The sequence below is a fragment of the Crocodylus porosus genome, unplaced genomic scaffold (assembly GCF_001723895.1).
Source record: "Crocodylus porosus isolate Cpor-Errol unplaced genomic scaffold, CroPor_comp1, whole genome shotgun sequence".
Lineage (NCBI taxonomy): Eukaryota > Metazoa > Chordata > Crocodylia > Crocodylidae > Crocodylus > Crocodylus porosus.
The window spans coordinates 12,001,832-12,025,648 of NW_017728913.1; the positions used below are offsets into that span (position 1 = coordinate 12,001,832).

Sequence of the window (23,817 nt, forward strand, 5' to 3'; positions counted from 1 at the left end):
GTCTAATAAAAGATATCACATCTACTCAAAGAACTTTGCCTGCCTGTGCATATCAGAGGCAGTCACAATTCCTGAATGCAGGGTGTCAAAGACAATCTACCTCCCCCATGTGTGCTTGCAGGCACGAATTCCCCAAAATAGGGCAGTATAGGTAGGTCCACTCCACCCCACCTAGTTCTGCTGTAGCCCATGCAGCTGCCAGTTCAGTCTGGGAGTCCAGGCTGCACTCTGGTATATGAGGGCCTCCAAAGTGGTGCAGTGGATACGTGGGTTGTTCAGAGAGTGATTATGCCTCTGTGGTCACAATCCCTTCCAAGCAATCCTTGGTTGATCAGGTTTTGGCTAAATGCCATAATCAGTAATAAAACCTTTACTTTTTTCTTTTTTAAAATGCAAGTGCAAAAGCCCAAAATGCCTTCCATGCCTTCCAAGGAAATTACCACAAAACAAAGCATCAAACCCACAGAAATACTTTCTTTTCAAGAGAGCTCACATTTCATCGAGCATTGCCTTTGTCAAGGTGACATAGCCAAACCCACTGATGTTTCAGCTATGCAGTCTAAAATTGCAACTGTATTAACTCAGCCTTGCTTATAGGTACCTCTAACCTTTGTTAACCTACCAAATCCCTGCTCTTCTGTGAGTATTCAAGTCTCTCTCTCATACCTGGCTTTTCCCCTCTGGGGCTAGCATTTTTTGCTAAAGGGCTATTTTGTAGAGCTTGGTTATGTCTTAATATATAAGATGCTTACACTGAAGTTTAGGTCCCTTGACCTAGGGAAGTTTCTTAATGAACGAGGTTAGGGATACAGGGATAATCTGGTGAAGGAAGAAACCTAGTTGCCTCACAAAGGAGATTCAGGTCACCTAGTCACTCAGTAGAGAGGCAACTACAGGTAGCCAATACAAGTGATACACATAGGGTGTGACTGAATTCTTGCTCCCCTTCGAGCTTAGGTGTTCAACTCAGGCCTGTAGGGAAAGCACCTCCATCATTTCAGATTTCTGACTGATCAGAAGACAGAGACCTACCTAAACTTACAGCCATATTCAAGTGAATGTGAAAACACTTTATAGATTTCATAGACATTAGGGCTGGAAGGGACTTTGTAAGATCATCGAGTCCAGCCCCCTGCACCAGAGGCAAGAAGTCAGCAAGGGTCAAAGGATCCCAGAAAGATAAGTGTTCAAATGTTTCTTAAAGGTGTCCAGAGTAGGTCCTTGCACCACCTCTGGAGGGAGTCTATTCCAGGCCTTGCCTTGGGGGCTCGGACAGTAAAGAAGTTTTTCCTTATGTCCAGCGGAAAACAGTCTTGGAGGAGGTGTGACCATTGGACCTTGTCATCCCTGCTCTGGTGAACAGGCATTCCCCCAGATTCTGATGCCCACCCCTTATGTACTTACAGGCAAAACATAACCTGTTTTGTTCACTCTTGGGGTGGTGATGTTTAGAATGGCAGTACTCATCTTTTGCCGACTGGCAAGAGCCCAGGAAATGGGAAACCTGGATCCTAGGCCCTCCTCAGCTTGTGAGTGTATTTAGACCCTACCTCCCATTTCCTGGGTGGGATGTTGATTTTCCAGCACCAACGCCAACTTATAGGATATAGAGAGTGATGCCCTTGCCGAATCTGGTCCTCTGGGCAGACAAGTATGCACGGTTCCTGGTGCTAAAAAAGGGGCAAGCAAGAATGCATGACTTTGTAGCCTCAAGGTTAGGCTCCTCTTTTGGGAAGAATGGGGTCCTGGGTTCTGGCCCCTCCAGTCAGATTGTTTTTATCTTTTTTAAACAATGGCTGTCTAACATAAAGTGAATAAATAGACCAGCAGCAGGCACCAGGACTCTGGATTCACTAATACTAGGGTACTGCCTATCACAAGTCATGTACTCCCTTTCTTGCTATTCTTCTGACTCCATGAATCTGACATTCTTGGCTGCCCAGTGGACCAGCTCCAACAGGACAGTAGGGCAGCCCCCACTTACTGTAGCCTGCAGCTTCATGGCAGGGCTCCCTTGCCTGGAATTTGGTTATAGATGCCCTGTGTGTCTTACAGATATCAATGAAGTTACTTTTACAGCAGCCTGATGACTCATATTTCCTTATTTTACAACAGGGGACAGAAGCTAAATGCTTTTTGTAGCACTGAAAGTGAATCATGAGTCTCAGTCTAGTTCCTTAAACACAAGGCCATTCTTCCAATCCTCGATCATGTTGCGTATTCCAGTACGTGTGGTATCTTCTCAGGGCCATAACAGCTGATTTCATGTACTTAATGCCAAAAATAAGACTTGATCTTTATTCAGTAATTATTTGCTGGTTTCCATATTGCATATTTGGGAATATAAGAGACTACAGTATTTTCTTTTCGCTTATCTTGAAAACTCTTTGCTTTTACTTTGTTGGAAATAACAAGCTTTAACAAACTCCTCATCTGTTTGGGTGTGAAAGGAGATTGCTGGATGTAGAACTCCACATGAATATCTCAAAATTACTAAGTCTGCAGACTGTGGGCTGACTTAAATTGACAAAATCATGTTTCTAATGTTGGCATGAGATACTCAGTGTTGGCATGGCTAGATGGAAGATGCTAAACATTTCTAAACATACATATTTTTCCAACTATTGTATATGGTCCATATCCACATATAGATCCAACTACTTTGAGTTGTTGTGTGGCTCTCTCCATGAAGAATTTCAGACACTTGTTGGTTTACTTAAGAAAAATTATTTCGAATAACATTTTGTTACAATTCCTTATCACTTTCATACTATCTTTCCCAGTAACAACACTAATACATGCCACAATGAAAGACTACATGGAGGTTGTATAAATATCTAGCTGATTAATTTTCAGGTCAATGAGTGCTTTGCTTGAGGTAAGACTGTAGGATTTGACTACCTTGTAATCTTATTACTGTATCTGGGGAGGTGTGTGTGTATATATATATTTTATAGATAGGCAACTAAGGTTTTGTGTGTGACTTTCTGGTTATGGATTCCAGTACTCTGAAAGTGCAGATGTTTTTGGTTTTGTTAGTGATTATGTTTGTAGACAGTTGGAACTTCTGAGAGGTTAGAGGTGACTTGTATAGCAGAGATGGCACAAATTTGGGGAGAAAATAAGTTGCTGCAAGAGATATGGGCTACATATGAACATGACGAGCTGCTGGCAAAAGTATTCAAGTATTATGAATGACTTTATAAAATAGCAGATGTGGAAGAAAAGGGTGCCAAGAAGACCAACACCACCTCTGCGGGAAGCTGTTGGCAAGCAGAAGTTAATGATCCAACAAGGCACCATGCAGAAAGGAGTAGTTTTTCCAAGAATCTAAAAATGTGGATGAGGTTGTTGAGAGCAAGATTTCCAAGGGAGAGCAGAGGAATAGTATATATCAAATAAAGATGTGCAATACAGTCCTGAAATTTTTAAGCCTTAAAACATCTAAGTAAGGGAAATTCCAATTTATAAACCATTACATTAAAAACAGTAAGTACCAGGGTAAAACAATCTACCCAAGAATTTTATGGAAATGGAAAGATAAATGTGCTGCACCAGCATATAGATGAGTAATGCTAAACATAATAGAATATTATCTTAATAAGGATATGGTCAGAAGATGAAATTTGTGCTTCTGGTTTGGTTAATTTGTGCTTGGAAAGTACATACCTCTGTTATTGATATTGAATCAGGATAGTCATAATATTTACAGTCAGCTAGCTATAAGCATAGTGAGAATAATGTGGGTGTTGCCGCCAATACCAGGCCACCCAGTAGACATCTTTGTTCATTCATGATAATCACTAATGCCTAAAATGTTGAGTTTCTATACATATATTTTTACTATGGCAACTATGCTTTTTCCATTACATTTTATCATAGAATCATAGAATCGATGAGTCAGAAGGGACCTAGGCAGATCATCGAGTCTGATCCACCGCCATGGACAGGAATGAGCACTGGAGGTGGCAGGGGTCATAAGACCCCAGCCAGGTGCCTGTCCAGTCTCCTCTTGAAGATTTCCAGGGAAGGTGAGAGCACCACCTCTCTGGGAAGCCCATTCCAGGCTCCGGCCACCCTTAAAGTGAAGTAGTTCTTCCTAATATCTAACCTAAACCTATCCTCCCTCAGCTTGTGGCCATTGTTCCTGTTGACTCCAAAGGGGGGTCCTGGTGAACAGACTTTCCCCGAGTCTCTGCTGCTGGCCCCTGATAAGGTTGTAGGCAGCCACAAGATCCCCCTCCTCTTGTGGAGACTGAAGAGATTCAGGTCCCTCAGGCTCTTGATTAATTTATAGTGGTTCTGCACTACAAATGTCCAGTTTGCATTGGGTACACTTTTGCTGTACACTTTTGTGAGTCACTTTTCTGACAATCTATCTTTGCAGCTCAGACTTCATGCTGGTAGTCAGAGAGATGTGTTATAATTATGAATCAGACATTGGTTTTAAGGCTTGTAGACCTCTCTCATAAATCTTCAGTTTCACCAGCCATTTGCAATATTCATATGTCTGTCACATTCAAAAAATATCTAGACAGGGTAGCACCAACTACCAAGGAATTGCTAGGCACAATACCATATTATGTCTGCGGATTGTACCTAATTAGGCATTAAGTAGCGTTTGACAACTAGCTGGCACATGATCCAAGTCTTTATTATTTATCAGCGGTATGAGTGGTTTGTGGTCAGTCAAAAGTTGAAATGACTCTCTGGAAGAACTATTCTATAAATTTTTCACATGCCTCTGTTACAGCGAGACACTCCTCAGTCTGAGCAGAATGATTCATAGCATCAATGAATGTCTCTGAGCAGTATGTAACTGCCTGACCACTATGGCTATGTTATAATACTTTGCCAATCTCTAACTCCTTGAATCCACTAGTAGTTGGTTAATGGCCATCATAGAAAGTAAGTATGGGCACTTCAGGTAGAAATATCACTCTGTTGAATACTTTAGTATAGTTCTCAAATATGAAGTATTTTCACTTTCTAAGAGTTCATTCTAAAGATGTATTATTGCAAATCTTAGCCTCAGATTAATTGCATTTTGAAATGAATTTCTGTTCATTCATTGTTCTGTTCATTTATTGTTATTGCTTTCCAAATAGGTTTTGCCTTCCCTGAATCTGGTTTTAAGCTTAGAGAGTGTTTCCTAAAACCTTAGCTGGTTTTGATATTGCTACTTATGTTTAGTGAGCACTAGATCTGAAAAGTCGATTGATTCCAAAAATATAGACAGCCTTTTATCATATTTTTCTTCTTGATGGCAATGTATCAAAACATTGCCTATACAAGGATCTACCCCTTTCCAGGTGCTTCAATAGCTCTGTCATTTTTTTGGGAATATATTGGGAGTGGTAGTAATGCCAAAAGGAGGTCTGTGGAAATATTACCATCCAAAAGGAATAATAAAAGTAGTTAACTTGGCGCCATCTGGGTGTAAAGGAATCTGCCAAAAACCATTTGCGGCATTTAAAAGGGAAAATACTTGGGCATTAATCTTGGAACAAGGTTGCCCGGCGTGGGTAGGACACTATTTCTCTGGACTGCTTTACTTAAGACATTCAGGTCAAAGAGTGTGCTGACTCGTCCATTTTTTTAGGCCCTGTAACCGCTGATAAACATCATTCAGCAGTATTGAAATTTCTTCTTAGGAAGCACTGAATTTAAATTGCTGTCGCTATCTAGATGCTGTAAACAATTACTACATCACTTAGTTTAGTGATTACCTTAATAGTCTGATTTCCTCAGATACTTTGGTGTCAATTTCTTCCAGGTGGTACACAAGTGCCATTGCCACAGCTACACCATGGCTTATTGAGTCATTAATTTTTGAATCACTGGAGACATGCACTAAGGAGTACATTTCCTGTAACATTATAGTTTATTACAGCCATTACATACTCTTGTATTCACTATTTATTTCAAGTGCCTAAAATATTCACACTCACTTGTCCCACCCCACCCCACCAATCCAAATCTCCTCCTTCTTTGTTCCTTCCTAGCCCAAATGCTTTTCCTTAGCTTCCTAAGGTCTTTTCTCTTGCTTCTCTTCTGTTCTTTCAGACTGAGAATGTTCTTTCCTGGGTTTTTTTGCTAACCTGCTCAAGGATCTGAGGGGCCTTATGACTGCCTTTCTGCCCCTACCTTGTTATTCTTGAAGAAATTCCTCCTTTCCTTCTCTAGTTGCTGCAGCAACCGGGTAGACATCTTTGTTGAATTATACAAAATTATTACTTTGTGTCTTTTCCTACAAGGATCTCGAAAATACAGAGCCCGATATGTATCTGAGTGAGAGATTATTTTTCCATGTATGTATTAATGCAAATTGTAGCTCATCTGCTATAGCAAATAATTGCACACTTTACTTAGATCCAGATGGATTTTCTGACATAACTCTTTCGGTTTTGTTCCTTTAGCTTGTTTTGTGCCATAGACATATTTTATTTTACCTATTTACCAATTACTGCCTTCTTCAGATCAATGCTAATATAGTGAATTTGACTGGTACAAACATGGGACTCTGGAACACTCCACTCATAATTAACTGAGAGCAAATCTTCTCTTTATTTACTTTATACCTATTCCACAATGGAAGTTGAAAATGAAAGAATCAGAATACTAGGCCCTGGAACAAGCAACCCATGCCATCCACATGTATTGGAGGGGTCACTGGGTGTATCTACATGTGCAATTAATGTGACTGAATATACTGTGGCTCAATTTGAGCCAGAGTAAACTAATCCCAATGTCACCATCTACACATGCATTTAAGTGCAACTGCCAGATACCACTTGTATTTGATGGGACTATCTGGCAGCACAGTAAAGTAGTCTACTGCTCCCTAATTGATGCACATGTGTAGATGGTGACACTTTGCTGCACAGCAAATTAGTCTGCTATACAGTATAGAATCTCATATAGATGCATCCACTGTGTCCCAGTTTTTAGGAGCGTTTGAGGACTGGCAAGATTGAGAGTGATTGTGGTTCTATCAGATAAATCACTAAATGAATGTGCCATCCACTCCACCCTGCTAAAGAGTGGGTAGACAAGCAAGGAATGAAGTGTATAGAATGAAAGTTGTGCTAATTTATCACTACTAGATGATACTTAACAAAGTATGCAATGTCCTTAAAAATCCTCCATCATGTATATAGTTACTGCTGTTTCCACTATGTCTAGGCTTGGCAGAATTCTGGGGGTTTTGGTAAGTATTGATCCCACCTCACTCTCACAGACTGACCAAAATATTTCCATCATTAATAATCAAAATTTATAGAAAGGACATAAGAAAAATGATGAATAATGGCATGTGTGATGCCAGGGGGAGCAGTCCAACAGAACCAGGCTGACTGTAGTTTGGACTCCAACTCCCAGAAACACTAGGGGACTTGGAACAAAGGAAGAGGAAGTAACAAAGCAGATGAGGGAGCTAGAGGTGAGGAGCCAGGACTGATGGCAGCTCAGCTGCTTAGGTGGCCGCAGTCCTCCAGTAATTACGTTTGTCATTAATAAACTGTTTTCTCCCTACACCCCTAATTTCTTACAACCATCAAAATTTAAATTGATGAAAATGGAAATAAATGCTTAAAAATAAACATTGATATTATCCATCAGAATTAGCCATCCAAATTATGTCCATTTCAACATTTCTGAATATAGAGAGCACCAACATGACAGGGGGAAGAGACTGAGGCCCTAGACACCTGCATTTTACTCTTTGCTCCCTTCTGTGGCTATGGGTAAGTAACTTAAATACACACAATAGCAAAAGGTTTTGAGATAGCCAGGTGAAAAGTCTGCTTCACTAATAAGTGTAACTGACATTATTTCCTTCATATCCCCTAGAGAGAATGCTCTCCAGTTCTGGTATTTTGCTATATTTGAGATTTTCAGTCTTCCATAACTTCATCCAGAATCTCTTCACCCTCAGTAAGAGCCAGGCTCTGCTTTTCTTTGAAAAGGTCCCCCTGTAGTAGCATGTCTCTTTCCATCCCCATCATATTCTGGCTTCTTCTATAGTTAACTATTTCTTCATGGTTTATCTGAATTTAGCAAGTGTCAATGTTAAAAAAACCCAACAACAATTATTTTGCCATAGAATTTAGTCAGCAACAACTTATGGAAAAGTCGCACAGAATCCTGACTACTCTTGAAAGAGGTTTTAAAAAAACCTGCTTTGTTCTTTCACAGCTGTTAAAATGTAATGATGTTAATGGGGATTAGTGAATTGGGGAATGGACACTAACTTCAGCAGGACTTCTCACAGGACCATTCCGCACATGTATTTAGTGAGCAAGATTTATACTATGCATGTGTGCATCATCATGAACACCCATACTATTATTATTATTAATACTAATTAATTGTTTGGAGTATTCAAACTTAGATAAATCTTGTCACTGGAGGTAAAAGGCAGAAAAATAAAATTAGGAGTATGATAGAGGTCTGTGAAATGGGCAGTATTTGATACAGATTCAACCTAATTTGCGGGGACAGTGATTCGATTCGCTGATTCAGATCACTATCCATATTTGATTCGGTGGAATCTAAATCTAAAGATTTGATTCAGCTATAGACACAGCCTTATATGTTTTTTCTATGTACCTTGAGGTACGAGATGCGACTTATGAATGCTGAGATGGTGGGGCAGATGGAGCGTCCCATGGGAGCGTGGGGAGGATACCCCATATGCTCGGCAGCAGAGCCAGAAGTGGACCGGAAGTACTTCCAGTGATTGACCATGGGGTGGACCCCAGGTGCCCCCCCCAGACTCAGGAGGCACAAGTCACTGAGCCAGGAGGTAGTGGGGGGGTTCCCCTGCGTGCTCCACAGCAGACCTGGAAGTGGTCTGGAAGTACTTCTGGTCCACATCTGGGTCTGCTGCTGAGTGTGTGGGGGACTGCCTTGTGCTCCCATGGGACTCTTCATCTGCCCCACCATCTCAGCGTTCATGAGCTGTGCCTGGTACCTCGAGGCACATAGAAAAAACATATAAAACTGTGTCTATGGCCAAATAATCGCATCTCTCTGAATCGAATCAGAGGCTTCTGATTTGATTTGGAGAGATTAATGGGTCTCCTGATTTGATTCAGATTTGAGATTCAGCCGCCAAATCAGGCCAAATCTTCTCTGAATCAAATCAGCAACTGAAGCTTTGCACAGCCCTAGACTGTGACTAAATAGCAAATGTAATCATCAACTATCCTCATGCATGGAATGTATTTACATCTTAATGCATGCTGATCAGCATATCCCTGATTCACAAAAATAGAAACATCTCAAAAAGAATAAAAAATATGAGGAATATGTTACTAGAAGATATGAAACAAGCAAATAGTTCCTAGTTGAGTGTGTGAAAAAGAGATCAGTTATCTTTTAAAAAAAATATTATTATAGGAGAGAAAGGAGGAAGAAAGTTCTAGTGACATCTTTGCATACTTGAGACTCTTGGTCCCATTGTTTTTATAGATCCTTGGGTTTTGTACAGCATATTAAGGAAGTCTAAAAAGAGTGCACTGTTAGTAATTTAGCATAAAGGGTACTTATTGGGAGTACATGCTTTTTATGTTTCATACTTCTCCAAAAGCATCAATCATTTATTTGTAACTATTTTCCTGTTCTGCACAAATTAGAATTGCAAACGAAACAAACTGGAAGGAATTAACTGATGTTTAGTTTCTTCCTTTTTTTTAAAAAAAAAACCTTCATGGTAGCAATGCCAGTATTTTTGCCCAGCCTCTTCCAGAACATTTACTAGTATGCTGATGTTACAGGTATTAGATCAACACACAGGATTTACCATTTGAGAAAATGTCATAAGGAGATGTCATTTAAAGAAATCCCTTCACACTTTATTCCTGGAGGGGAAGAGTTACTTCATCATGCAAAATTTGCCCCTGCATCTAGCAAATTTGGGGTAACTTTGCATATCTCTACTGTAGTTTTGTATCCTAATGACCCACCTCATTCCCTGACATGACTCCACTGGAACCATACTACCAAGGACTTTATCATGATTGTCACATGAGACACTGGGTGCAAATATGAAAAATTACTAGCCAACGCTGTATCAGCCACCAGGGGAGCAGGAATATGATATTTCTAGTTGACAGCAGTAACTAGTAGTTGAAAGGAAAGTTTTGTAGGTAACTGCCAAAAATCTGCACAAATGATTTAAACCTTCTGTACTGAATTTTATGTTGCGGCTCTTTCTCCCTGTGAAGACTTTTGAAGATGAGATATCTAGATAAAGACCTCTGAAACTCATAAACATGTATCATAAGAATGGAATGCAATAAAATAGAACAACAGAATAAAATAAAATAAATAAAATATTTGTTCAGAGACAAATAAGACTTTTGATACAATGAATATAGGCCAAATGTTAAAGTTGTTAATCATATATATGATTTTTGAAGAGCGTTAAGCATCATAGAGCCAGTTCTTACATTAATTGGATTCCCAAGAGTTAAAAATGTATCCTCAAAGAAAATGTATATCCTCTTGTTAAAGTCTGTTATGCCTTCAATATTTCTTCTTCTAGATGACATGTCAACAAACATGTTATACTTTCTCCGAAGATACTTGTGAATATGAGATAAATGTATTTACTATTTTTCTTCCTGGTTACTATTAATTCATATTTATGACTCGGTAAGAACTTACTCTTAATTTTACCACCGTGACTATTTGTCTATTTATATTCCTCTTAATGTTGATTGATGTTTAGGAATAGATAAGAATTAATATAGTTCTTGCTTTGATGTTAAAATTCTGAGTAGTATGATAAATTTGTAGTTATGTTTTCTTCCTTGATTCTTCCTTGGTATTTATTAAATGCTCTTCAATATAAGAAAATAATATTTCAAGAGAAATGGACACGATCAAATTTCAGCTGGAAATAAATTAAACAGTATGCTAATAACTAATAGCTTTTTCTTTCCTTAGTGTATACTCAGGAGCTAATTTTCAGATTAGCAAGAATAATTTGCAGATTTACATTTTGGCCAGCAAGAAGAGTTATTTTAGTAAAAGTCACGGACGGCTTGACTTTCACCAGTAGGTGATGCCGTCAATTACTGCATTCAAGATACAATCTCTGTAAAATCTGTGTGAATTATTTACAGCTAAATTAATGGTTTTTGTACAAGATATGTTTATTTGGATAGTAATACAGTGCCCTTCCATTTACAAACTGTATAATTATATAATTAGCCTTTTTGGGCCTAAGCAAACCACAGTATAATACGTAATTATAAATTTGGTAAATGTAATGCCATTAGAATTAGAAAGTGTGGTAAACATAGCAAAACACTGATAACACCATGACAGACTGGCATAGAGTAACCAGCACAGTATAACCAAGGGGATACTTCTGGAGGATCTTCTTTCTTCTGTTTTTTAAATTGTATCCCACAGTAATTAACCTTCTAGCTCTCATTAGCCAGGAACCTGATGTCACATTTTAGAAAAGTCTCTCTCTCGCTGTAATATTTACTGAACATTTTCTCAGATTTGTAGTAGCCCTTTCCTTATGGAGCTGTATCGATCAGGACCCTGAAAGGGAACACCTTGTTTTACACTCTTGTTAAATCCATGTAGTCTCACGAACTCCAACTTCAGCCGTCCTGTTTGGCTGAGAATCTGGTCCAGTGAGTTTCGTATGTAGGTCATCCATCTGAAGCCAGTACTGTGTACACAGCACAAAACTGCTGTTTAGCTTCCTCATTATCTCAGTAAACAGAATGTAATAAATGATCACGAACCCTAAGCTACTCTTTGAAAACCTTTTGATATCACAGTTTGGGGAATCATTGCCCACTAACGGATTATTCTGTAAAGGTCTTAATCTCTTTTTAGTCTATTTCCCCACTTCTAAAATGCAAGTAGTAAGATACTAGTTGCTCCATTGACAAGATTGTTGCATGGACAGGAATATATTACTAATCTGAAAGTTGTTGACAACCTTTTTAGGGATGCTTTTTTCTGTGTTTGTGTTTTTTTTTTAATTTTCTGGTGGAGTTATCCTGTATCCTGTAAACTTTCTTATTGTGCTCTGCATTCATTGCAATGACATCTACTGTGGAGGGGAGAGAAAGCTTATTAACCACAGACTCCCCTCCTGCTGACTGCAGTCAAGAGACAGCCTATGACAACACTTCCAGCAGATGTTTCTGCTTTATAGATCAATGGAAACTTTTCCGAAGATATTTCCATGTTCTATCCAAAAAGTAAATGCCAGCAAGGCTGAGATCCAATAACTTACTGCTGGACACCAAGAATTTTATTTAGCTTATTATTATTTTTTTAAAAGCTACCAGAAGTTCATCATCATAAACACTGCATTTAAGTGGCATCTTTTTCCAGAAATAAAACTACTGTCCAGTTACTGACAGCAGCCTTCCTTGTTTGTAGGCATATCAATTGTGTGCACACAGCCATGTGCACACAGCATACACAATCAGTGCTGATCATGTGGTGTTATTTTTTGGTTATGACTCTGTATAGAATCCATGGAACCAATCTTTATTGTAGACAATGAAAGCAAAGTGTGTGAGAAAATTAAAAAAAAAAAATTAAAAATGCATTTTTTTTTCTTTCAGTGATTCTCTTTCTTTCTAAAAGTTCTACTGACTGGTGGAAAGAACAGCTTTAATGCATCCTTTATTACAAACAATGGGAGCACCGGGTCTGATTCTCAGGTGTGACAGTGGACTGTTACATTCAGGTGTGCTAGCCGCTCTTCAGCTACAGACTTGCCCTCAGAGTGAAGAAGAAACAATTGCTGCCTATAAACAGGAAGCAAACATTTAAATTATTTTGACACAGAAAACAAATCTGAGGTTTAAACCAATCCATGCAGAACCAAATTAAACCCTCTAGGACTTTTTCCCCCCTCCAATGCATTGTTTTTCTGTAAAGAAAATGACACTGTGTAACTGGAGGATCTGCTTCATTCACACATCTGTATATGTTATAGGCAAATCCTCAACTTCGTCAATATGACTTTCTCACAACCCCAGATTTTTAGGGGCTTGAGATTTTAAGGTATTTGAACAGCTACTTGGGAAAACATAAAAATTAAAAGGCCAGATATCCAGGCAATGCAAGTCAGCTGAGATCTATTAACTGTAATGCATCACAGGAGCTGACCTATTGAGTTGATTATATTACTTCTGATAAATTTGTGTAACAATAGGGAAACACCTCTGTACTGATAGAGGTTGTAGTTTGGGGATGGTCCCTTATTTAGACTACAAAGGTTGGAAATTGGGAGATATGCCAGTTAAATTAGAGACAGACAAATGGTGTGCGGAAGTTGCCTACTACTTTACAATTAAAGTTTATTGTTTAGTTCTTCTCAGTCACATATGCCTGTGTTTATTGAACCCAGTTATCACTACACCCTCCGCCCCCAGATTTCTGAAGATTTTATCCCTTATGCAAAAGGAAGCTTTTTGCTCTATCAGTATTCAGGGACTCATGCATACTTGAGACATTAGACTGAAAGGGTAACTCCTCTCTAGGCTTCCACTCATCTTTGGCAACACAGTTTCTTTAAATACATTTGGTCTCTGGTTGGAATGTGTTCTGCCCTTGTCCTCTGAGGGGGAGAAAAGAAACTGGAACCTAAAATTGTATGATTTAATTATGTAATAAACAACATCAATTTACTTAGGAAGCAACTATGTACAAGTTTTCCATGCCAGTTTAATGTTTTTCCAGTATTTGGCTGCAAAAAATAAAAAGAGGCATTATATTCTGACTGGCTCTCATATTAACAGGGGGATCACATGCAAGTCAGAGGAAGTGATTCTTCTATCCTATTCCGTAGTAATGAGGCCTCCTCACCTAGAGTGCTGTGTCCAATTTTGGGCGCCAGACTTCAAGAACTATGTGGATGTTAGAGACCAAAACAGAACTAAAAATATTTTTAGAGGTTTAGAAAATATAAAATAAGAGGAAATGTTGGGGAAACTAGTGTAATTTGTGGGCAATCAATTGTTCTTTGCGTCCACAGGGGATAAGACAAGACGCAACAGACTTTAGGCTGACAGCTTTAGGTTGGATATTAAGAAAAACTGTCTAACTTTGGGGAAAGCAAAATACTGGAATAGATTATCCAGAACATAGGTGCTTAACCCCCAGCACATGGGCCAAATTCAGGCACCAGCACTGTGTCCTCAACTGCTTCAGGCTCACCATAGGTCTGGAAATTTGGTAGTGGGGGAGTGGTGGCACTGTTCCCCAGCTGCCAAATTTCCAGACCCGTGGTGGGCCCAGGGTTCCGTGCACTAGAGCAGGTGCCTGATCTTGACACGTGGGGCCAGGAAGGGGCAGTCAGGCCCCAGGGTCCAATCCTGGAGTGTACGGCAAGGAGGGTGTAGCACCAGTCCCTAGTGCCCAATCCTGGCATGTCAACCAGGGCCCTGTGGGTCTCAGTGCTGGTGCATGGGGCTCAATCCAGCCCGCAGACTGGTCCTCTGCCACACACCTGGCATACAGGGCCAAAAGCTTGAGCACTACTGTTTTTCAACCTTTTTTATTTTAAGTACCCCGGCGGCTGGACACTGAGTGTGGGGGGAGGAGGGGTAGTGCGTGGCTGGACACCGAGCCCTGCTCCTGGGAGGTAGTGGTGCTCTGTCCCTGCCTGCCCATGTGTACCCCTTAGGACCAGTCCAAGAACCCTCAGGGGTACGCGTACCCCTGGTTGACAACCCCTCGTCTAGAGAAATGTTGGAATCTCTGGTTTTAAGTGAAGGTTAGACAAGTAATTGTATGGAATAGATCAGACAAAGATGTTCCTATGTTGAGTAGTGGGGTGGACAAGGTGATTTCCCAAGATCCCTTCCAGCCCAATTTTTCTATTATTTGATTATTCTATTGTCATCCTCTTCCATTTGCAGTACACATGGGCGACTGGTGCTACTTGAGTCAGGGGGGCATGTGCACCCCCGCAACAACCCAGGGGGGTCCCTCATGGCCAATCTCGCCAACCAGAGGAGGGTCCCCTGCAGCCAATCACGTGGACCGGGAAGCAGCTGCAGTGCTTCCAGAAGTGGCCACAGCACTTCATCCAGCACTCCCACTCCCTGGCTGGTGCTTGCAGGTGGGGGGGGCACTGACACTCCCACCTGCCCCCCCCACCCATTGCCTAAGTGTGGAGTGCAGCCTGTCAGGGGGTGCATGCACCCCCTACACATCACCACCGGCAATACATATTCTGCTTCCCCTAACCTACTCCTGCAAAACAATGTACTCCACTGAAGGTCTTGAAGCTTTTTCTGAACATCAGCCATTTTCCTGACTTAAATTATTTACTGCAGCATGTGCAGCTCAATGTGCTCTCTTTTTTTGCCTCCAGTTTTGAGCTACACATACCTTTTTGCTTCAGGTCTCACTCTCTACCTTCCCCACTTTCCTCCTATCCCACCTTCCCCCCACCCTCCCCTTTTTAGGTAGAAATTTGAACTCTTTAATTACCACATTGTCAAAATGCTGACCATCTTCTATCAGGTTCAAGATGGACCAAGAGATTTATTTTGCTTGGCAAAGTACACTTCCCCCCCCCCCATGACTGCTCTGTTCTAGATCCTAGTCACATCAGGTTTCTTACTGGTAATGTGGTTGCCCAAAATGGAAGCACATTCACATACACTCATAGAAGACCATACTGCTCACAAGGCTGCATTTTATGTGGAGTGCAGTACTTCTCAAATTTCTACAATACAGCGTGCATCTACACAAGATGCTTTATCACATTAGCCTAAATTTAAGGCACATTAGGGTGTGTGAATACACGTGCACACCCTTAATGTGTTTTAAAAATGGCAAATTTTGGCTATTGGTGCCTAAATTTGATACCTGCAAATGCAGGTATCAAATTTAGGTATGAATAGTTAAAATACATTCAGGAAAATGTCCCAAATCAGTCCACACACAGATTTAATGCACTTTAATGCCTGTACATGTAGACACCTGACTAGACCCACTTAATGCGCATTAAGCTAATGAGAATTAAATTTAGGTATGCTTAAATGCAGGTGTAGACATGCCTGCAGTTTCATAGTTCTGTCTGAATTAACTGAAAACCATTAAGATGTGCTTCTACATCAGCTGTTGTAAAAAATAAGGCTAGTTTCTAATAATCATCCTTTTTTTGCTGTTTATACCTCTCTTGTTGCTATTTATGTTTTCACACTCAGTTCTGGTGATGCTTTGAACTATACCATTCCTTTGTTCAGGGTACTTCCTTAGTTTGATTTACCCCTTGCTTTGTGTGTATTGTTCAGAAAATCACTCAGAGCCAAAGAGCGCAACAGAAGTCTGCTTCATTCAGCTATGTTACTAAGCAGTGTGCAACATGAGGTACTGCACATCATAACAACCAGGTCCAACTGACTCAAGGGACCATACCCTGCTCATTACAGGCGAGTCACCCCCTGCCTTTGTCACAACTCCACCTAGCCACATCCAGACAACACCCACAAAAATATTATTCCCACACAGTTCATTTACAGAAGGGAAAGTTGCCATCTGCAACTTCTCGGCTCTTGTGCTTGGCTCTCAACACTCACTTGCCATTGCTTGACTGCCACTACCACATCTGTGTGTGTTTGTTTATTTGTGCACCTGTAATGCTGAACTAAGTGTAAAAATAACTGAATACTCTGAATAAGACCGAAGTCTGCCTGCATCTGCCCTCTGGCACATCAGCAATCTGCAGTTGAACTAACGCTGTCATAGAAAGTCCCCCTGTTGTTCAGCCATTGTTGATACCATTAGAAAAGAGATCTTTTAAAATGCAGTGATAATTTATTAGCTTCTATGTTTAGCCTTCAGCCAGTCAGGAAGCAAGCAGTTCTGGTTTATTAAGTGCTATGATGGCACTGTGAGAGAGAGAAGTCCTCTGTTTATTCATTCATACGATGTGTACAAAACAAGGACAGGAAAGAATTCCCTGACAGCATCTTTCAAATGTGCTTGAACATTGGTATGGAGGGACTCACTCTAGGACTAAGTGAAATTTCAGCTCTGTACTGAGACTGACATGGGGACTATGAGCTTTTTCCAAAGAATTGTGGAAAACTCATCATTCCACATGGGGCACGCTAAGGGCTGTAGGATGGAGACAACCTTTGAGGTCTGTTATCAACCTGGGTAGTGACATTACTGTGAAGAGTGATCTGTCTCACCCTACATCTCATTAGCAGTCCTCCAAGATAATTTTATACTTGGAGGTGTAGTCAACATTAAAAATGTGTTACGTGGGTAAATCAGCCATCTCATGCTGTGTTTGTTATTGTACTGAGCAGGAAAGTAGCTCTCAAGGGATATCATTCCTGAGAGGGGGAGAAAGGCTTCTTGAAACCCAGCCATTAATGAGGTACATTTACCCATAATTTATCTTGCACCAGTGTGAAACAACCAACTCAGTTGGAAACCCAGCACAGTAAGAGGAGTAGACCAGTATCACAGCACTGAGGGAGAACACAGGCCAAGATTGTCACCAAGAAGAAGAGACAAAGGTAGTGAGCTGGAAAGAACATGGGGCATAGAGAGGAGCTAAGCTGGTTGCACCTTCGGCAGAGCTTTGGGCACCAAGAGACATGGCTTCCATTCTTGGTTCTTCCACTGAGTTACTGCCCCTCTCAGTGCCTCATCCACAATATAGAGCTAATAATGCTCCTGCCCCCTTTGTAAAGTGTGTTGGGATCTGCTGATGAAAAAGACTACCTAAGATTTCACAGATTGTAAGGAGGCTGGAAGGGACCTTACAAGATCATCAGGTCCAACCCCCCTGCACCAGGCAGGAAAGACAACTGGGGTCAGGTGACCCCAGTGAGGTGACTGTCCAATCTCCTCTTGAAGATTTCTGGGACGGGTGATTGCACCACCTCTGAGGGAGTTTATTCTACAGTCTGGACACCTTGACTGTGAAGAAGTTTTTCCTAGAGTTGAGCCTGAAGCAGTCTTCCAGGAGTCTGTGGCCCTTACTCCTGGTTTTCCCCAAGGATGCCCTGGTGCACAGTTGTTTACCAAGCCCTTGATATACTCCCCTGATGTAGCGGTAAGCTGCTACCAAGCCCCTCTCAGCCTTCTCTTTTTTAGGCTGAAGCAGCCCACGTCCTTCAGCCTTTCCTCGTATGGCTTGCCTGCAAGTCTCTGATCATATGAGTGGCTTCTCTGGACTCTCCTAAGCTTTTCCACATCCTTGTTGAAGTGCGGCACCCAGAACTGGATGCAGTATTCCAGCTGTGGTCTCACCAATGCTGAGTAAAATGGAAGTATCACTTCCTTGGTTTTGCTTGAGATGCATTGGTTGATGCATGCTGGAGTATTGTTTGCCCTGCTGGCTACAGCATTGCACTGACAGCTCATGTTCATTCTACAATCTGTCTTCAGGTGTGGATGAATGAATATGATTTGGTTGAGAGCCAACAAATTTTCTCATCTATTACTGAATTTTTTATTCCCAAACATTTTTTTTACTGGCTCTAGATTTAATAGGGATATGTTTACACTTGCTCTATCTTAAGCTTCCTTCATTAAGCGGCTTTGCAAAATATAGCTGTGGACTTTCACTCCATTGTTGTTTACCCTGTGTTTTATTCTGCAGTACATTTACTCAGTAGTAAGAAGTGAGCATGGAACTTATTCTCCCAAGCTGGTCACAACAGAGCCATGCCCCTTGGTGCAGGGACTCCTGTTTGCATTGAGCAAATGGAATTTCCAGAGTAAAATTCATGAAGGTAGCAGGCATGATGTATTCACCAGTTCAACTTTCTCTAGAGTAAGTTTACTTCTGACTTCCTGGGCATGTCTACATGAAATGCTATATCACTGTAGTGATGAGCTATGGCAACATACCTCATCGCTACGATGATGTAGTGTCAGCAGGCATTAACCATGATGCCGCCACTACTGCGTAATAGGGTTGGAAATGACTCATACGCTGCTGGGATTGTGCAGTACAAGCAGGTCCTGCACAGTCATTTAGTACTTGCAGTAAGGTAAAGGAAGAACTAGCAACTGTGCAGTGGGGCACATGTGTAATCATGCCTAGGGTCAGAGGTAAAATTACATCAGAGAACGTCACTTTCTCTGGAGTAAGTGCTGTGGGTCAGATATCTGTTCCACTTTTTTCTATGGAGTAAATTGACAATATGTTGGAGTAAACCTGCCATGTTGTGTGCTCAATATGCCCTGTGCTCAATATGGTCTAATTTAGTGCCTTTGAAGTGTCATCCTTGATAATACTGGAAAACAAAGATAAACTAGGGTAACAGCGGCTCTAGTCTCCTCAAGTCCAGTAGTTCAAGTTTTCACATTATCACCACATCAGTGTGTCTCAACCAAGACCCAGAGAAGGAACATGTCAGTAAGTATGAGACTAAATGAAAAAGTCACAAAGACTGGGTGAGATCCTGACCCTAATGAAACCAAAAGCAAAACCTGCATTGACTTCAATGGAGTCAAGAATTCATCCACTGTCAGTTAAATTTTGACTTTTGCTGAGGTGCCCAGAAAGAGTACTAAATGAGAACAATCATGTAAACCAGCATGCAGTGATTCCACCACATATACTATCAAAGAAATGTCTGATAGCAGTATTGTATAGCTACTATGGCTTTGCATTGCATTACCCACCCCTCGCATGACCTACACAATGTCCACCTTTGTAGATATGGCCCTAAAACTGAGGAGTAGTGAGTTTACCTTGCCTCATTATCTTCTAGCAAATGAAGATTTACAGCATTAAAATAGTGTATCCAGAATAGTACAATGCTGTTGTCTCACATAAAAAACAAGAAAAATTCCATGTACTTGGTGGTGATGATAATGAGAAAGCCATCAGATCAACTCTTCTGTTACCCCTTCAGATTTCACAAGCCAAGCTGGGTCAACACATGGTGGGGCCATCTAGGTATTATGGTGGTAGGAATTCAGAAGGGAGTAATTTTCCCCTCTGAATCGTCATGCTAAATCAAGTGCCTTAGCACAGCATTGAGGGACACCACCTTGCTGATTTGTGGATGAGCTGTCAAGCCATGGTCTTGAGCAGCTGAAATTATTAAGGATCCCATTCTAATTTTACCTTTGCTAATTACATTCTTCTACCAAAACTACCATACACTTGAAATGACAGCCCCAGGGAGCAAAACTTATTTCTAGCCTTCAGGGTGAATACCAAAACCCAGAAGGACCTGCCTCCAACTCCTTGCAGTCAGAAATAGTAGATCTATGCAGGTCCACAGGCCCATGGGACAGGTTGCAGGAGCACAATGCATCCTTAGGACCACGCCAGATAACAAAGAAATAGTTAAGCAGCTTCCCTTGCTGTATGGGTGGGAGAAAGAGCAAGGAATGAATTGCACATTGTGGACCTGATTTTTTTAGAATGTGTCAAGGACAGAGGCAATAACCATGACTGTCATAACTGCAAAGCCTCACTTATATGAAGAAACTGCCTCTGCTTTCTCACACCTGCCAGCTGAAATGTCACTCCTTAGTATGGCTGTAGGCCATAAACAGAGCTGTTCCTTCACCTTTTTACCCCAGCTCTGAGAAGCTATTCACAGGGCTCTGAGCATGTAATTTAGGGCTCTGTCAAATTTTGCCAGGTGTTTCGTTTCAAAGCTGTTTTGATGCATTTCGAGCTCAAAACAGCAAAATCGAAATGAAACAAAAGCCTTCGAAACAGCTTTGAAATGAAACGAGGGCACTCAAAATATTTCAAAAGTTTGGAATTTCAAAGCCAGGCTTGCGTGGCTTCAGCACCGGTTGCAGCGGGCAGCGGCAGCCTGCTGTCATCCCTTGCACAGATCCGGGGGCCGTACCACCCAGGAAGAGTCTGGCACAGCCCCGCAGCCCTCCCAGGGCGGTGGGCCCACAGATCTGCATGCCAGATGATAGGAGGCTGCTGCCGCCACTTGGGACCGGGGTGCAGGGCATGCCCAGCACCGGGAAGATTGCTGCTGCTACTCATCCCAGACAGCTTATAGGTCCAAGTAGGAGGGAGAACTAATATGCAAAACTCAAGTCTCCTGAGCTCCTTTCCCAGCTTTGCCTTTGGCTGAGTATGTAAGCTAGAGAAAATGATTGCCTGTCTGTGTTTCAATGTCCCTGGCTGTGAACTTAATATCAATAATAAACCTTGCTTATCTCCAAGTAGGTCACAGCCTCTGATATATTAGTATTCCTTATGCAAGAGAGAAGATTTCTTAGGGTGATATCTTTAATTGGACCAACTATGTAGTTGGGATAAAGAAGTTAGACAAATTTTCACATGCAAGACATTCTTCCTTAGTTATTCTGACAAAGAAGGAGGCAGAGGGGACCAGAGAAAACATTTAACAAGCTACCATCTCACTTCTCAACCACATATGACGAGGCCAGTTTGCAGCCCATATACTTGCACTGGCTCAGGGGTCCTGTTACAGAGCTACAGTGTGGCACTATGTTTAACACACAGAAGTAAGTCTGGTCTTGTGCCCAAACAAAGAAGATGCTTTTTGACTGTATATTGACCTAATCTGTTGTGGAAAGGGAAACAATTTGATTGACTTTGATGGGGATGTTGTAAGTATGATGATCCAGAAATTGTGACGGGGCAAGACTTTCTGTTATTGCTATTAAATCTGATTGCATTTAAATTCCACTTTCTCTTCATCAGAGAGGTTTTTACTTTTTAAATCCAGCAATGCAAGGGGTGATGGCATTCTCTTCAAAAGCTGCCCACTTCTCTTTACTATTGCATTGGAGCTCTTGTTAGCAGCATTTTAAGGCAGACCTAAGTACAGAGCTTGAAAAAGTTCAGCTGCACACAGTTCCTATTTTATTAACATTATAGCACCCTCAGCAATCTGCAGTGAGAGCGTAGAGCTGATGTTGCATTTTTTGGCCTTGATACCTGGCTCTTAAGTTAATTGGGATAATTCAGAATTCTCACCCATCTCCCTGAGGGACTGGTTTAAAAATATATGTAATGTGAGTTTTAAGATTATTTCTTTTGACTGGAAGTATTTGGAAATGTTCCTCCCCACTGGTTTTAAAAGGTGTCATTTTTTTATAAATGTTGAGACATTGATTAATAAAATTCCGAAAGCATTAACTCAATTGAGTAAATTCCAACTTTTTATTATTATGTTTCATGAAAAGAAATGCAATAAAAAATCCCAGCAGCTCTTTTAAATTGTATCCTTAGCAGTCTCCCTCCTGATAGTCCTACCAGATGTTTTATAATGCTAGACACAGGGCCATTTGCTATTTTCTCTGGGGAAAGAAGAAAGAAGCCTTGGCTCAGACTCACAATTCTTCAGCTTGTGAATCTATATCTCAAGCACACTAAACACAGGCCTTCACTTTGTGAGGGGGATGGGCTATTTGCAGTCTTCCACTATAAAACATCTAAGAGGGATCCAGATTATGTTTCTGTTGCCAAGGTCTTACCCTTCCTCTTTTCCAGAACTCCTGCTCCAGTTCAAGAAGAGTTAACAAAAGGCTGGTGGTTAATTTCATACTGGATCATATCCTCACATGTGCATGCACTCACAATTCCCAGTGAGATCCACCAAAGCTCTACGTGTGTAATGGCTGGGTTCAGTAAAGAATGTTCAGGATAGATACCAGATATTGACTTCTCAAAGCGGGACCCTTCAGGAGCGTATTCTTTGCTTTACATTTTGAGATTGAAAAGTCTTTTTTCTTTATGCTCTGCCAAAACTGAAAAGAAACTAGCCATCTAAGAGCGTTAGATGGAGCAGGATACATTACAGCCCTTTGTACTTTGGTGGGGGGAGGGCATTTCTGTTCCCAGCACACCGAATTATGGAAGGATTTATAACCCTGGCTTTTCAAGGACTGTTCAGAATAATCATCTATCCTACAGGTCTGAGTTAGCTGTCACAGGAGATTCATTTGTAAATGAGCCTAACTTCTTCCTATAGTCTTTTTTCTCCTATAGCTTCTCTTTTTACTGCAAAAACTAATATATTATTCAGATTAAAATGGACCAAGGGACTGAAGACAGAGCTGGTTATTGAGTGGAATGGACTGATGAGGAGTGGGTAATATATTTAAAGACTATGTAGGAACCACTAGGGACAATAAAGTCTGATTTATTTGATTAAGCATAATTTATACTATACTGGGTCATATTGTGATGCTTCAGGATTGTATCAGGAAATTTGCATTTATTATTTAAGAATCTCTGGGCAGAAATATACTTTCTTTTATTATTTTGGCTTTAAGCATGTCCCCCTGTGTACTGTGGAAGGCTTTATATGTATATAAAAAGACTTTAACATATTCCAACAGAAAACTATTCCAAGAACTAAGATCAGCAAGGGAAATACATTTGTGCTTCACCATCTCTCAGGATTGTGGGTGGATGTATTTAGAAAAACAACATTGTTTCTGTTACCAATTCCTTTTCTCTTTTTTTTGAAGACAGCCATCTGCACATGGTAGGCCAGAGTCTCAAATGGTGTAAGTCAGCATGGCTCCACCAAGCTACTCAAACTTACATGCGTGTGGCTAGGGACAGAAGTTACATATAAACTGATTTAAGTGATCAGAAATGGTTTAAACCTGCAACAGAACAGAAGCTCAGTGCACATGAACCAGTTACAAAATGACTGAAACTGGTTTAAGATAAACCTGGTTTAATGTCGTATCAGATGTAACTGATTTGGGTCAAACTGGTTTATGAAAGTTCTTTCCCAGACCCCTTCCTGGTTTAAGTTAAACCAGAGTCCCCCAGCATCCCAGCATTTTTCAGCCCTGGGTTGGGCTGTGCTGCCTGCTCCA

General features: G+C 40.9%; 2 long non-coding RNA genes across 2 annotated transcripts in view; both read right to left on the bottom strand.

Moving 5' to 3' along the window:
* Positions 1–12,771, bottom strand: part of LOC109309684 — a 13,325-nt gene extending 554 nt beyond the window's left edge. Inside the window, exons 1-2 of the long non-coding RNA XR_002101006.1 lie at positions 12,762–12,771; positions 9,207–9,210 (exon numbers count right to left, since the gene is read on the bottom strand). This is a non-coding gene — a long non-coding RNA (uncharacterized LOC109309684). The remainder of the gene's footprint in view (positions 1–9,206; positions 9,211–12,761) is intronic.
* Positions 12,772–15,551: 2,780 nt separating this feature from the next.
* Positions 15,552–23,817, bottom strand: part of LOC109309683 — a 17,979-nt gene continuing 9,713 nt past the window's right edge. The window contains exons 2-3 of the long non-coding RNA XR_002101005.1: positions 23,324–23,329; positions 15,552–15,565 (exon numbers count right to left, since the gene is read on the bottom strand). This is a non-coding gene — a long non-coding RNA (uncharacterized LOC109309683). The remainder of the gene's footprint in view (positions 15,566–23,323; positions 23,330–23,817) is intronic.